The sequence below is a fragment of the Macrobrachium rosenbergii genome, chromosome 14 (assembly GCF_040412425.1).
Source record: "Macrobrachium rosenbergii isolate ZJJX-2024 chromosome 14, ASM4041242v1, whole genome shotgun sequence".
Lineage (NCBI taxonomy): Eukaryota > Metazoa > Arthropoda > Malacostraca > Decapoda > Palaemonidae > Macrobrachium > Macrobrachium rosenbergii.
Genome location: NC_089754.1, coordinates 44,799,771 through 44,816,550, shown reverse-complemented (window position 1 = coordinate 44,816,550; position 16,780 = coordinate 44,799,771). Strand labels below are relative to the sequence as shown.

Below are 16,780 nucleotides of genomic sequence, written 5' to 3'. Positions count from 1 at the left end.
TTTATCTCCTGAGTAATAATCAATCAATCAATCATTTCCTGTGGCACCCACGGGGACGCATAGGACCTCGATGAACTCACGCCAACACATTCTGTCCTGGGCTAATTCCTCAAGATCTCCCCAACACTCGTCTCCTGCTTCCCTCCTCATTGTCCTTAACCACGTCTCCTTTGGCCTACCTCTTCCTTTTCTACCAAGGCCAACCCACCCCGGTGTATATCATACTATTCCCTGTCTTCTATACACAGGGCCTAGCCACTTCCAGGGTGAGAATCTAACATACTCATCGACCGGCTGCAATCCCATTACTTCTCTAATTCTGTTATTTGATATCCTATCCCTCCAATTAATTCCTAATATTCTACTGAGTGCCTAATTTTCAAATGCTAAGAATTTATTATCCAAAGTCACTGTACTGTACCATGACTCATGCAATAATAATAATAATAATAATAATAATAATAATAATAATAATAATAATAATAATAATAATAATAAATAGGTCATATTTTCTTCTGTATCAAAATCCTTGTTAAAAGGAAAAGTTTATTCAAAAGGCTTCAGAACCTCGAACACCCGGTATTTAGTATTGCGCTTTTCCAATTCAATTTTGTAAGTCACTTTAAATTAAATACTTGCTTCTTGAACATTGACCTGAGGACCAGTTTTCTCACATCAAGATAACGAAGGCTTAAGGAGCTCTGGTCTCATAGCATCAGCTACTGAGCAAATGAAACTAAATGAAAACCATCTGTTCTGGCCATAGTGAAGTATAATGTCTATATAGCGAATGCTAAATGACGGACTCTTGCAGAGCTTAAACGGCAATATTAGCGTGGCTGCGAATTGATATATTTTGTAACATTTGTAGTTGCACTACCTTATAAAGTTAATTACATTTAATTTCTTCAGATGCAGTATGTTCTACTGACATTACGTCATGTTGTATAATATGACAACACTGACCATCTCCGTTTGCAAAGCGACTGACTTCTATATATTGATTATATCTGTGATATTTGCAATGTCTTACAAAGTTAATTACATTTATTTACCTCGAGTGTGCAATATGTTCTACTGACATTAATTCATGTTGTATACTATACCAGCTCTAACCAATTCCATTTGCAAAGTGGTGGACTTATATACAATGATTATATTTGTAATAACTGCTGTACTTTAAAAGTTAATTACATTTATTTACTCCGAGTGCACTATGTTCTACTGACATTACTTCATGTTGTACAGTGTGGCAACACTGACCATCTCTATTTGCAAAGCGACTGACTTATATATAATGATTACATTTGTAATATCTGCAGTATCTTACAAATTACATTTATTTACTTCGAGTGAGCATTATGCTTTACTAACAACAATTCATGGTGTATAGTTTGACAGCACAGAGCAATTCCATTTTCAAAGTGACTTACTAATAAATAACGATTAACTGTTGATATCCAAATCTTGAGCAATCAAATTGCATAAGCATCATCCTTTAAGAGTTAGGTTTCGATTTCCTCGTGTTATAATATACTCACACTCATTTTTCCGAATTCATTCCTGCGTATTTCCCCCTTGCGTTTTTCCTGCGCTACTCTGAACTTATTTGCATACGGTCAGGAAGCTTGGTTTAACAGACAGTGCATTGTTAGCCAGGCGCCTGATTCGAGGCAAAGGTCCATATTCATGTTATGTTTTTTTATTATTATTTATTTCTCTTGAGGAATCTTTACTGGTAATTGGAAGTCTTTCCTCGCACTTCGCTTCAGTCAAGTATTTTCGAATTTTATTTTATACATTTTTATCCAACTCTTAAAGGTTCTTTGGAGGTTTATCAATGGCTCAAATACTATACACACATATATGTGTGTGTAAATACTACACCCACAAAACATATATGCATATAACATATATATATATATATATATATATATATATATATATATATATATATATATATATATATATATATATATGTGTATATATATATATAATTTTATCACATCACCGTGATTCATATACAAGCATTAAGCTGCAAACGTCCTTTAATATCCAATTCACTCTACCTCAGGAATAATATATTTTCATATATGTTACCCGAAGGGGAATTTTTTAGTTGATAATAAGTTCATCGTCTCGTGGGCTCGAACCACGGAAGACAAGAACTCAGGACTACAGTGACGCGAATTTTAACCACATGGCCAACAAGTGGGTATATATATATATATATATATATATATATATATATATATATATATATATATATATATATATATATATATATATTTATATATATATATATATATATATATATATATATACATATATATATATATATATATATATATATATATATATATATATATATATATATATATATATATATACAAACACAAACACAGGGGAGAATCAACGATAAATTCCCAAGATTCTTTCCCTCATGGATTCTACCATGAAACAAACCCCTAATCACCTCAAGTGCCGAAGGACCTTGCCATGAGTCGGCGCCACTTCTCATCACGTGCAACGCTGTGTCGTATCATTTATATATTAGCGTCTTCTCTTCCTTTCCTTCCGTCTTCCGCGTGGTTTGCATATTGCGGAATTCATTTGCATATGCGGAATTTATTTGCGGTTGCGGAATCATCTGCATTTGTGGAGTTCATTTGGTTTTGCGGAATTCATTTGCGTTTGCTGAATTTACCTGCATTTGCGGAAGTCATTTTCATTTGCTGAATTCGTTTACATTTGCGGAATCCATTTGTTTTGCTTATGTTATTTTCTTTAAAATGTTTCTCTATTTGCAGCCGTTGTATTTTGTTTGATTTTTTCGTAAGTTTTACCAATCTCCTTCAAGTTTTATGTCGTGTTTTTCTTCACGTTTCTGTTTCTCAAATTTATGTTGTATTTTATGTCTATCTCCATTTTTATTTCTTTGTTTAACTTGGTCTTATTTCAGGCTATTTTTCACATGTTCAACTCTGTTTCAACACGCCCGTCGTTCACTGCGAAATTCAAGCCACAAAACTCCAGTGCCAGTGATATTTACGGCTTCAGTCACAAAGCTCCTGTTACAGACTGAATTAAGCTGTTTGTAAACGAACTTAAACTTATTGGCAATTCCGTATCTTTCAATACTCTGCCAGTTTGCTTTGCACTTTCTAATCGAGCGATTTTGTTTTCACTGGTAACCGGGTCGTTTATTGTCGCCTAATCGATTTCACTGACCTCAGACACTATCATTCAGGTTTGCTTTAAATCATAAACCTTTGCACAGCTGCGAGATCGAAGTTGGCGTTCTCTGTGCTGCCATATTCAATTACATCGATTTACATCAGAACAATACCTAAGGCTTAACTGCCATCCATTCTGACCTGTTTAATGTCATCGAATTAAGCTAAGCCAAAGCCTTTGGCTGGGAGCTGTTCATTAGGAAACAGTTAATTTTATTGATGACAGAAAAGCAAACTCTCAGAGTGGAACGCTATAATTCATTTAGCCATATCATCGACCACATTAAAACCTCAGATAAAATATTTTTCATACCGACTTTAATATTAATCACACAGTCAATTTTATTGATGTAAGAAAACCAAACTTTCAGAATAGAACACTATAATTCATTCAGACGTATCACTGACCACATAAAAACCTCAGAGGAACTATTTTTCATTCAGACTTTAATATTAATCGACTCAAAGAAAAAAACCGAAGTTATCTGCTGTCCATTTCGATAAATTCAATTTCGGCATCCTTAGCAAAACTTCAACTTCAGGTCGAACGCCGTTCACGCAGACATATTCAATTTGACCGACCTCATAAAAACCGAACTTTTTTCGGTGCCCGATTTTGTCCATCGGCCGCGAGAAGCTGGGTTTGGTGAACCCGGGGAGGAATATTTTATCTGCAGAAAGTGTCTCGTGTGATACCGGGTTTCCTTCGGCGGCAACCCGCATTAAAGTTAAATGAGCCGTTTCATAGGCTATAATTCTGTAACCTTTCGGGATGAGGACGGCATTGTCAGCTCTCTACTGACGGAGGAGCGTCTGGGAACTGGGGAAGAGGAAGTGGAGAGTCACATGAGCCAGCAGTGATGTACGAAGAGTGTATGAGTTCTTTGTTTTAGCATTTTTTTTTTTTGCTTATGAATTCTTCCATTTTTTCTTACTTTGATTGGAAAGATTACCTGAGGTGACCAATCTGCTGCTTCTTGCTCTGTGTGACTTAAATAGTTAACTACTCTCTGGCTTCTTGTCCCGCCAGTGTCTCTTAAGTTTACTACTAGCACCATCGTCATTATTGTCTTTATATTATTATATTACCTTTATATTACTATATTTATTTTGTATCTGTAGCCTTTTTTCGTACTTTCATTAAATTGGCTATATTTTACTAGCGTTATTTTTTCTTACTGTTACTATTATTAACAACGGCCAATTTCATCGCTACAATCGATTATTCTGCATTTTACATAACCCTAATTATTATTATTATTATTATTATTATTATTATTATTATTATTATTATTATTATTATTAGAAAAGTTACTTTAAGTAACCACTCCGTTACTTATGAATCCTTCCATTGTCCTGCTTTGTTTGAATAGTCCCTTTCACAATACGCATAAAACATGTCGCCAAAAAAATCTTATAGTAATTAGTTAGCTCAAGGAACTATTTAAGCCACACAGAAAAAGACTCAACAGAGTGTTCACCTCAGGTAACATTTCCCATTCAAATAAGAAGAATAAGGAAGAATACATAATCAGCAACACAGTGAAACAAAGATCTCATACACTCCTACATCACGCGATAAAATATGCCTTCCCGGGTTCAACAGACCAGCTCCTCTCAGCCGAAGGACAAAATCATTCAAGGCTTCTAATGTTTGTTTTCTATAAACCAGCTGTGTTATTATAAATAAAATAAATAAATGTTGCGTTGGATATAAAGAGAATAACAGTGGCGTTTGATATTTCACACGACTAAAAATAATATCAGCAATGTCCTCTGATTATAGAATGAAAAGCTAAGATACGAATATACTTTATTATCCCATGTGGGCGTGATGAGAGATTTTCCCTTATGCCAAGACGCTCATTAACGTTGCAGCTTTCATTGCGATAACAAATACCCAGAATGCTTGGGGACCTCTCTTTTCCTTTAGATCTTTTCAAGATACTAGAATGAAACGTCGTTGGGTTGGTAATGACGCCTAGACGTTTTAAGAAGCAACAGTGAAACGTTCTTATCCGAGGATATTTCAGGAAATTACTTCAGCGCGGGGGAGACGATTTTCGACTATATCTTGAAAGAATCTCACTTTGTTTCTTTCCGTTCCATTAAGCCAATTCTATTTTCTTCACATATTTCGTTACACACACACACACACACACACACACACACACACATATATATATATATATATATATATATATATATAAATATACATATTATATATAAATATATGTGCATATATGTATGTGTGTGTATAAATATACATATATATAAATATATATATATATAATATATATATATATATATATATATATATATATATATATATATATATATAATACTAAGATCAATTTTTTCAGAGTACACCAACAATCTTGTTATTTCTTTGTCATAAACATCGTTTAAAGCAAGCGTCTTTGTCAAAACTCTTGAATATCTGGCTGTAACTAAGAACAGAAGAGAGTTGGGAAAATCCATAAATCGCAGACTTCTTTGCTAGTTACTTGGTAAACTCCTCCTGTTCTTCTGTCTTTCTTCACACTAATTGGGAACCACGTCACAGTACCCATCAAAAGACAGTATTTAAGGTGACTGCATAAATATACAAGTTTATTTCTGCCCTTTTCTTTTCTGTTTTATTTCATATATGGAGTTTCTATCCTGCTGCGAAATTCCAAGTTCTTTTTAAGATCTTAAGAACATCGGAAAATACTTTAAACTTTTTAGGTTTTCATTTCGCAGGAAAGGAAGAAAAATAGTAAACTCAAGTTTTGGAACACTTTCCATCAGCCTGTTTATCATTTTCCCTCTAGTTTTTTAAGTCGCTAAGCAAGTGTGGATAACGCCTCTGGGTTACCCGTAACAACAGTTTTTTAATTAAAAATTTTTTTGAGCAAAAATAACATCGGAGTTATATACATTTTTTAGGCTTCTCAGCGGGGGCCAGAGCCATCCCTTTTAAAACTTCTGATGGAAATGTGTCACATAAAGTGAAATGGGTCAGTTTTTGCCCTTTCTTGCACTTGACCGTCTCCTGCTCAACTTCATCAATCAAGTCTGGACATGACCTTCCATCAACAAATGTCTCGCTCGCAAACTGACTCCTCGTCTTTTCGATTTCGCTTCTTATTCTAGTTCTTCTTTTCTCTTTAAATGTGCTCTTCTTCCTCCTTTCTCTGTACACATCTTGTACGTGTTTCTCAGTTGCCTCTTTCTTTTGTCATCGTTTGAATGACATCTTAAATTCTTGTAATTATTCTCCATTTCCTCTTAGTTCCTCTTTTTACTTCTCTTTCTCCTTTTCTCGTCTACATCATCATCACCCTTATCTTCTCCCGGTTTCCTGAACTTCCCCTCTGTCCACATTTAGCATCTTTAAAGGTCCTTCTTCGTCCTTATCTCTCCGACCTTCCATTTTCCCTCCTCATCCATGTATTCTCGTCTCTTCCTAAATCTCTCTCCTACCGTTCCGTCTTTCATTCCTTTCCTTTCGTAACCTGCCATGATCGTAAAAAAATAAGATCGTCTTGCTCTCTAAACTTTTGACATTTATATCTTTGCCCTTGAAAGGGGAAAGAATCTCATGTGTCAGGTATCGGCGACGAGAGGACGATTATAAGTATCCTTTGTGACTTTTCCATTGAATGCGCCTCGGCAAAGCATTTAAGGGGCTGATACATCCTTCAGTTTAACTGTCCTTACAGTGTCATAAAAAGAATCGCGAAATCAAGAGACCGTTTATGCGAGAGTATAAACGCATGTCTGTCAAATTAAGTGGGGAGTTTTACTTCGTGACTGAGCATTTTAATATTAATTTCGAGAGCCGGTTTTATTGCTTGTATGTATTTATACCAACGTGCTGTTTTATTTTGTACTTTTGTGTATACATAATCAAAATTTAAAGGCTGTTTTATTTGTATGTGTATACATTAATCAATATCTACAGGCCGTTTTATTTTGTATATGTGTATACGTTAATAATATCAACAGGCGTTTTTACTGTGAGCATGAATGTATATATATTAAAATCAACTGGTGGTTTTACTATACGAAGGAGTGTACCTACGGTAAAATCAAGTGTAATTATTTAGTGTGTGCGTGCGTGTGTATTTATATATACAGTATACATATACATATGCATGTATATATATGTATTATATATATATATATATATATATATATATATATATATATATAATATTTGAATGAATTTTTATCACATCACTGTGAGAAGACGAAACACTTACTAATTATAATTCCCTTTCAGTATATGTATATATATATATATATATATATATATATATATATATATATATATATATATATATATATATATATATATATATATATATATATATATATACACACACACAAACATATATAACATATATCATATATATATATATATATATATATATATATATATATATATATATATATATATATATATATATATATATATATATATATATATATATATATATATATATATACATATATATTTACATAAACATTAAACTTTGTAGCAAAGTTTGTTTAACATATATATGTGTATGTATGTATAAATATATATATATATATATATATATATATATATATATATATATATATATATATATATATATATATATATATATATATATATATATATATATATATATATATATATATATATATATATATAGATATATAAATATATATATGAAACAGACAAGATATATAAATGAGTACATGTATCAGCGAACAGATTTTTTTGTGTATTATATCAAGTCACGAGCTTGTGCTACATTCCGTAGGTAAAAAGACAGCGGGAGCGAGATTACCTTGAGATCGGAATATAATTGAGAAGTTATATCTTCATCAATCACGAGATATTTCGGCTGACATTCTTCAGTGCTTTATCAGGAATTCCTTTCATATGAAACATATATATATATATATATATATATATATATATATATATATATATATATATATATATATATATATATATATATATATATATATATATATATATATATATTATATATATCGAGAGAGAGAGAGAGAGAGAGAGAGAGAGAGAGAGAGAGAGAGAGAGAGAGAGAGAGAGAGAGAGAGAGAGAGAGAGAGAGATTACCATGAAATCGAGATACAAATGAGTTTTCTCATCATCAATCTCGAGATAATTCGGTTCTCGTTTCCAATGTTTTGTCAGGAACCCGTTATCTGGAGAAGTGAGAAGGTGAAAGACTCTTCTGTTACTAACATTATTTTTTTTCCTCAATTTGGAAAAAGTTATTTCTTGTGGTTTTATTCATGTTGCTGTTATGGTGGAAAATACGAAATTCTAATTACTTTTGGGATGGCATTATTTTATCCTTGTAATTATATTTTACAATTTATTTATTAATCTTGAAAACGTAATTTATAAATTTATACTCTTTAATTAAAATGCTGAATGAAATTTCCATGTATCGCTTTTTTTCCTTGTTTTACTTTGTTTTACATTGCCGTATACTAAATATTACTGCAATTCCTATTTTTTTTAATTCATCTTTCTGTATTATTTCCTTTACATTACAAATATTTTTCTGTCTAATTATGTTCCTAGAGATTTTCGTGTTTTTCCTAGCTGAATAAAGCTGCCGAAATTTTACTTGTCCTTCTGACGTTCCTGAAGTTTTACCGTACTTTTTTCTCGCATTGAACAGTTTCCAAAACCCATTTTTAAAACTCCCCTTTGAATAAAGTTTCTGAACTTTACGAAAAAACTGCAGAAGGAAGAAAGTTCCAAGACATTCAATCGCTGCCAGAGCCCATCCAATAAGGACGATCAGCCCCAATTGTCTTGCCATCAAAGAGAGCCCGACATTCCTCCTTGCGACCAGCTGCTGCACCAAAAGCTGGTCCTTTCGCAGTTAACGCAGCGAGTCTATTCCTCGAGCCATTAAGCTGAGAGCCTTTGGCATCACCTTCGGCGCGCTTAATTAAACACTGCCTTTGATTTACAAGTCCGTTTGGCCGCAGCGAATTCGAGAAGACACGGGCGCGCTCTTCGGACCACCTGGAAGAGAAGGATGTGTTCGCCCTCGCCAAACACGGAGGCCGTTCGACGAGTCGAGGGAAACGAATTGGATCCTATGCAAATGTTGGCCCACGTTCAAATGGCAAGGCTCGTTTGCCTGCATCGCTGTGTTATGGCGTTTCTCCTGATCCTCCCAGTTTTTAATGCAGTTTGTCCGAGTGAGCGTTCGGATCTGATGCTTATCACACCTTCGGGAGAAAATGGATGGAGGTGACGTTTTCAACTTAATTTAATAAGCCGTTTTATGTGCAACTTAAGAACTGATGAATGGATTAAATGAATGTGAGTGAAAACGTTTACTTGGTGACCCACTATTATCGATAATTTTTTTTTTACCTTTTTTATATTTATGATTTAGTGATTTCTCGTTTAATCTAGGACCGTGAAATTAAAATTTTTTGCAGTAGATGTGGATTTCTTCTTCGTCTTCTTCTTTTTGGTAACAATTCAGACCTGAGGAAACTGACACTAAAGAGACCAACTGACTTCAATGACAGGAAATCCGTTTGATATGCCTGCGGGTAATTTCTGGATTAAAGTTTGCTATGATGTTACTTGTACAAGATGTCAGTCTTTCGTCATTGAATTGTCCATGGTGTAAATTGATTTAATGTTTGTTTATCAAACTTTCCTTTATTTATATTTTTTTATATAGGGTGTCATGTAACTAAGCGCACACACACTGACGCACGCACGCGCTCACACACACACACATATATATATACATATATATATTATATACATATATACATAGACATACATTTATTACATATATACACATATATATATTTATATATATTATACATATATAGATATATATTTAATATATATACAGCACACACACATATATATATAGGAATATGTTTTTTTTTTGAATGGCTCCATGGTATTGGACACCCTGGGTGCGGCCCACCTAATTCAACTAACCCCTGGGGTTTTCAATTCACTGCTTTTCTTTTTAGGAAAACTGGATTTTACGGGAAACAAACCGCAATCATTTACTCCATCATGGAATCGATCTCGGCGACCAAGGCCTTACAAGTGGGACGAAATAATAGACAAGTGCTTCTGGACGGGTTCCTTTTAAAATTGGCAGTTTTTGTAAGTTATAAGAATAAGAGAGAATGTTAAAGATCTCTCGTGGAGGAATTAGTTTAATTCTTTTTTTTCCCCGAGTCTTATCACCTCCATCTTTCTTTCTTTTTAAGAGGCTGGATTGCTTCCTTCGTAGATAAACCCACATGTGTATGTATGTATATATATATATATATATATATATATATATATATATATATATATATATATATGTATAAATATATATATATATATATATATATATATATATATATATATATATACATATATATATATATATATATATATATATATATATATATATATATATATATATATATATATCGTTTTACTGTTCCCAATTTCTTTCGGTCTGGGCTAGAAAAGGGTATTGGGTTGATTGTCTCATTGTCCTTTGCAGTTACTATATAGATCACTAAATGAAATGGGGAGTCTGCTCATCGCTTTATCCTTGGTACTACGTATTATAAATAAAAAACAAGTTAAGAAAGGGGAGGCTCTTTTTTCACTGGAGATGCCTTATACCACCCGCCAGACCACCCCTTCTGGCGTTAACCTTTGGATATTATAACTCCCGTAACCATCAACTTGATTCGTCTTTCAATGTCGTCCAGCTCCGGGACTCTTTTCCTGCTTCCGTTTTACCCGATTTTAATCCCAGGAAAATGGATTTCTGATCCAGTTTATTGGGAAATTATTCAACTTTTTTTCTTTGTAGAAATGGATTTGTTATGAGCAGAGATGACCGTCTCGGTCTCTTAAAAAAAAAAAATAAAAACGAAAATAAGTAAGTAATGCGCCGAAGTTTCTTCGGCACAGTCGAGTTTTCTGTGCAGCCGCTACAGCGCATAATCAATGCCACCCAAAACAGACCTATCTTTCGATGGTCTCGGTATAATGCAGTATGAGCCGCTGCCCATGAAACTTTAACCACGGCCCGGTGGTGGCCTATCCTATATCGTTGCCAGAAGCACGATCATGGCTAACTTTAACCTTAAATAAAATAAAAACTGCTGAGGCTAGAGGGCTGCAATTTGGTATGTTTGATGACTAGAGGGTGGATGATCAACATTCCAATTTGCAGCCCGCTAGCCTCAGCAGTTTTTAAGATCTGAGAGCGAAAAGAAAAGGTGCGGATAGAATAAAGTGACTGACAGACAAGGCCGACACAATAGTTTTCTTTTACAGAAAACTAAGAACGCTATCGGCCCTGAGTTATCCGTCCATTTACCACTGCATCAAGATAACCCTATTTGGTCGTATAACAAACATGACGAGTATCATTTGCAAACGTTTTTGTCGGGGTACTTGAGCATCGCATCTCATTTCCATTTTTATTGTTAGCATGCAGTTCCTCATTCGCGATGGACGAAGAAGTGTTTGCACTTTGCTTCCAGTTTCTCCTTCGGCTATCGTTTCCTATCTCTTTTCGTCCAGTTGTTTGTAAAGGTTTGCTTTCATGTTACAAGCGTTTTCTGATATTTATCAAATTCTTATTTATTTGATTCTTGTATTTAATTTCCGCACGATCACTGGGCGCTCGTGACCTAGCTGTAAATTCGATTACAAAATAGTGTACTGGTAGCACAAAGGAGAAGGTGAAGACGAAGGAATCAAAATAAAAGAATTAAAGGAGGAGGAATGAAAGTAATAAAAGAGGAAGAAGGTAAAGGAACTGAATTAAAGTATTGTACGGAATGGATGCAATTAAAGTAGTAGTAGAGGAAATGGAGGAGGAACTGGTGTAATAAAAGACGAAAGGTAACTGCAGGAAGAGAAAAAACAAGAAAAATAGAGAACATAAGGGAACTGATATAACAGAGAAGAGGGGAGGAGGAGGAGGAGGAGGAGGAGGAGGAGGAGGAGGAGGAGGAGGAGGAGGAGGAGAAAGAAAAAGGAGGAGGGGGAGGAGGGGGAGAAAGAAGAAAAGAAAGAAGAAGAAGAAGAAGAAGAAGAGGAGGAGGAGGAGGAAAGAAGAAAATGGAGGAGGAGGAGGAGGAGGAGGAAAGAAGAAGAAGAAGGAAGTGGAAGAGGAGTACAGAAAAAGGAGGAGGAAGAGGAGTACAGAAGAAAAAAAGGGAGGAGGAGGAAAGAAGAGAAGGAAAAAGAAGAGAAGACTGAAGAAAGCCCCCAACAGGAAGCAGAGGCAGAAACCAGCCCTTAAAGCCAAAAGTTATTTCCGGAGTAATCAGAAGAAAAAATTCCCAACATGAGGAGGAGGAAAGAAGAAGGAAAAGAGGAAGAGGAGAAAAGAAGAAGGAAAAGAAGAAGAAACTGAAGAAGAAGGCCCCCGAACAGAAGCAGGAGCGAAACCAGCCCTTAAAGCCGAAAGTTATTTCCGGAAAGTGTAATCTGCGATATTTAATCCCTGTTGGGAGCCGAGTTCATGGTAATGGCGCAGATTAAGGGATTTTCGGTTGACATAGGAACCACGGGGGAATATCTCTTAGGGAAAAGGTTGTTTGCGAAGGTATTCTATTGTGGGCCTCGTTGTTAGGACAAGAACTTTCTTTCGCGGGTTTATTCCCACAGGGGATTCGTGGTAATGACAAAAACTTCAGAAACTGCTTTACTTTTTCCGCTCATGTTTTCTTTTGTGTTATTGTTAAGGGTATAATAATGCGCGTAACATTGTGACAAAGTCAAAGAAGGATTTGTTCTGGAAAAATATTATCTAATATATGAAAAAGCAAGAATCTTCTCTGAGAGTAGTATGTTAAAAAATAATGGTTGTTTCTACGGCATTCAATGTATAATGAAGATCTATACAAATTGAATGCCACAGAAACTGCCATTATTTTCAATAATAATAATAATAATAATAATAATAATAATAATAATAATAATAATAATAAGAAGAAGAAGAAGAAGAAGAAGAAGAAGAAGAAGAAGCAGAACAACAACAACAACGGAATGAAAAAGAGGAAGAAGAATAAATATGATCAATGACAGATAAAATCACACGCTTGGAAAATTTCATAACCAACGCTAAAATGCATAAATTCTCCTTTGCTTATCTGACGGCTCTCCAAGGTCTTCCTGCGAACGAAGAAGCAGAGAGAGAGGCGGGCGTAGACGAGAATTACTGGCAAAATAATTCGCACTTTTCCAGGAAGTTTGAGTTTTTGTTTTTTATTCAGTAAAATGTAAATAAACCGCGGCCCCATAATTTTAGGTGGCTGTATGATATACCTGATACAGGAAATGTCCTTGAGGGTGAAGTGATCACTTTTGTGTGTAGGCATATATATATATATATATATATATATATATATATATATATATATATATATATATATATATGTATATATATATATGTATATATATCATATATATAAATATACTGTATATATATATATATATATATATATATATATATATATATATATATATATATATATATATATATATATATATATATATATATATATATATATATATATATATATATATATATATATATATATATATATATATATATATATATATCGAACCAACCCCCTGATCGATTTCAGTTATGGGAAACGATTTAGGCTTGTTTCCTTGAAAAACAAATATCTCGATTGACCCGAGCAATGAATTAGGTACTTAGTAGGTAGACGATTGTAGTGAGCCGTAGCCACTGTGAGGGAGGATGAAGACACAAGGCTAGCAACCTCATCCCTAAATTTCTTATTGCTAAGAACAAAAGTTTAACACTTTTGATAACCATTCTCCTAAAAGCAAAATGCTTATATATATATATATATATATATATATATATATATATATATATATGTGAGTATATATATATATATATATATATATATATATATATATATATATATATATATATATATATTATATATATACACACATACCTATGTATGTGTTCTAAAATCTGAGTAAATTCATAATTTTTTCCTAAGATTTAATTTGAAATTACATTCATTCAATAAGTTCCTTTAAATGGATTTAATATCTTCTGAGAGTCTGTTTTTGTTTATTGTAAAATAAATAAAAAGATACATACCTTTGAGAGTATACGAAATATGTTACCCAAAGATACCTGTTTTCGGTTCGTGCCACTGATGGTTAACTGAACGTGACTTGAGACCACCAATCACAGTCCACCTACGAAGGCATCTTTTCCAAGACTGAACCATTTTTAGTAAAACGGACCATAATCGAGACTGCCTACGTAATGTACTTGCTCTTGATTCTGCTTTTATTTTTTTCTTGCACCACACGACTGCGCAGCAAAATTCATGCAAAAAAGATTTGTTTTTTACGAGGTTTTATATTTACATTTTATCAGCATTAACACAATTTTGAGATGCCTGTTTAACTCTTATACCTCTTGTTTTATAAGCCTTGATAAGAGGTTCACTGCATTCGTTTGAATGTAGTGTAAAAAGTTACTGAATATACTTTTCTGATTTATTTATTCGTATTCACTTATATTCTGTTGTTTAGACGCCTTGCCTGAATCTTAAAAAAAAAAAAAAAAAAAAAAAAAATTGGACCCATTTGTAGCATTTCACTTGTTTTATTTTGTTTCGTTTCAGTAGCTTTGTTTGAATATAAAAACTCATTTTTGCAATGCTTTGTGACAGTTCTTAAAATAATTTGTTTTGTAGTTAACTTAAGCAGTGCTGTATATTTTTTGCGTAAAGATTTGTGTGTAGTAACTGGTTCCATCTCCTTTAAGACAATATTCCTGAAGCCATTATTTCCTTAAGAGAAACATCGGAAGCAGATCTGCAGTTGTAAAGCAACATTGTCTTTTATCCGAATTCAGTATCTTAACTAATCTGTGGTTTATCTCAGCGTTATCTGACAAGAACGTATGAACTCTCCTTCCAGGCTGCTGAATCTGATACGTCCTCCCGCCAAAGGAAGTCTTCATTGCATAATCATGCTTCTGTTTTGCATGTGACAAGATCTGGATATCGGTGAGTTGACCCTTATGGTGGTGGGGTTATATAAGAGGCGGGAAGTTTAAGATGCTAACGCTTTTCTCTTGTGTTTTAGGTATATATGCTTTTGTTTTGGATGCTGCAACAAGTTGCAGCATGCTTTATATCGGTTTATTTACTTTTACAGAACACCTGATTTACATTTTATCGCAATAAAGTGCTCGCGCAAAAATACTTCACATTTTTTGCACACTGCACAGAAAAGTGTATATGAAATTTGTCATCTTTTGCTGTACAACAATGGGCAGGATTGTCTCTTTAATTTCAACATGAAGAAGAAATTTGTCTTTTCTTATACAGCTCTGGGAGGATTTGGCTCTGAACTTTGGGCATGGGTAGAAATTACAGAATCTCTCCTTAGGACTATGCGCTTCGCAAAAACGCGAGCATAAAACATAACTTCTTTTGTCTTATAAATGGTATTGAAAACTTAATTAACTGACGTGTTATTTTATCTATTGGTCATTTCAAATTAGAGATTACATTTACAAGATTAATAATGAATAATAATTACATCTCTGTCATCACTAAAAATGAAGCATACTAGGGCATGATTTTATAAAAATAAACCACGAACAGCCACGAGCCATATTTATGTGACAGTGTAAAAGGTAAAAAAACCTCACTCCCCACCTCATAGAAAACGAGAATTTATATTTACCATAAAGGGAAAGACGACAGAAAACGGAGACCTATCACAAATAGCTAAGTGAAAGAAACCCAGTAATATTCTATATCCCACCTCTAACATTCCCAGCCGCGCTCTGAGAGTCCTGCCGGCACGTCGTAGGATGCGTAAGGGCAGAGATCCTATTCACATCGTTTTTACTGGGTCGTAAATTTGTTTTATTATGAGTCAACCACACATGCAGTTGATGCTTATTATCGCAACAGCGATTAAAATGGATTGAGGGTAAACACATGACTGGGTACTGGGAAAATTTTGCTTTATAAATGTAAAAACACAGTAACGAAAGACGTATATGATCTATAACGCTGCATAAAAACATCAGGAAAAAAGGATTGTGGTTTCTGGGAAAATAAATGAAGAAAAAAGGGTCGGTTGGTTTACTTGTATGTCAAGTTTGTATTGTAACACGTGTATATTTATGTATATATACATTTTATATTATATATAAACATATATATTTATATATATAACAGAACTATATACATATAGTATAAAATATAATATATTAGCATTTCTTTTCAGAGGGCTTACTTTTTTGGCCTTTTGGGATGAGGTTGCTAGTCATACACCCTGCCTAATTCCAAGTTAGTCTGTAGATTTCCTGACTGATAACGAGGTTGTGTCTTTCTCATGTTAAGCAAATTAGAGGATTTTACCTCGTAAATAAAACCTCGTAACTGAGTCAAGTTCCTGCAGAGGTATTGTATATCAGATCTGCCAATATTCAGTC

At 33.7% G+C, this 16,780-nt stretch overlaps 1 protein-coding gene across 5 annotated transcripts in view; it reads left to right on the top strand.

The window, feature by feature from the left end:
- The window catches only part of LOC136846050 (prostaglandin E2 receptor EP3 subtype-like), a 199,878-nt gene that overhangs the window by 44,582 nt on the left and 138,516 nt on the right, over positions 1-16,780 (top strand). For 3 of the 5 annotated variants that reach the window (XM_067116723.1, XM_067116727.1, XM_067116725.1), the window contains exon 2: positions 15,247-15,335. The exons of the other annotated variants lie outside the window; for them this stretch is intronic. The gene's annotated coding sequence lies outside the window, so the exon portion shown is untranslated. The remainder of the gene's footprint in view (positions 1-15,246; positions 15,336-16,780) is intronic. 5 annotated transcript variants of the gene reach the window in all.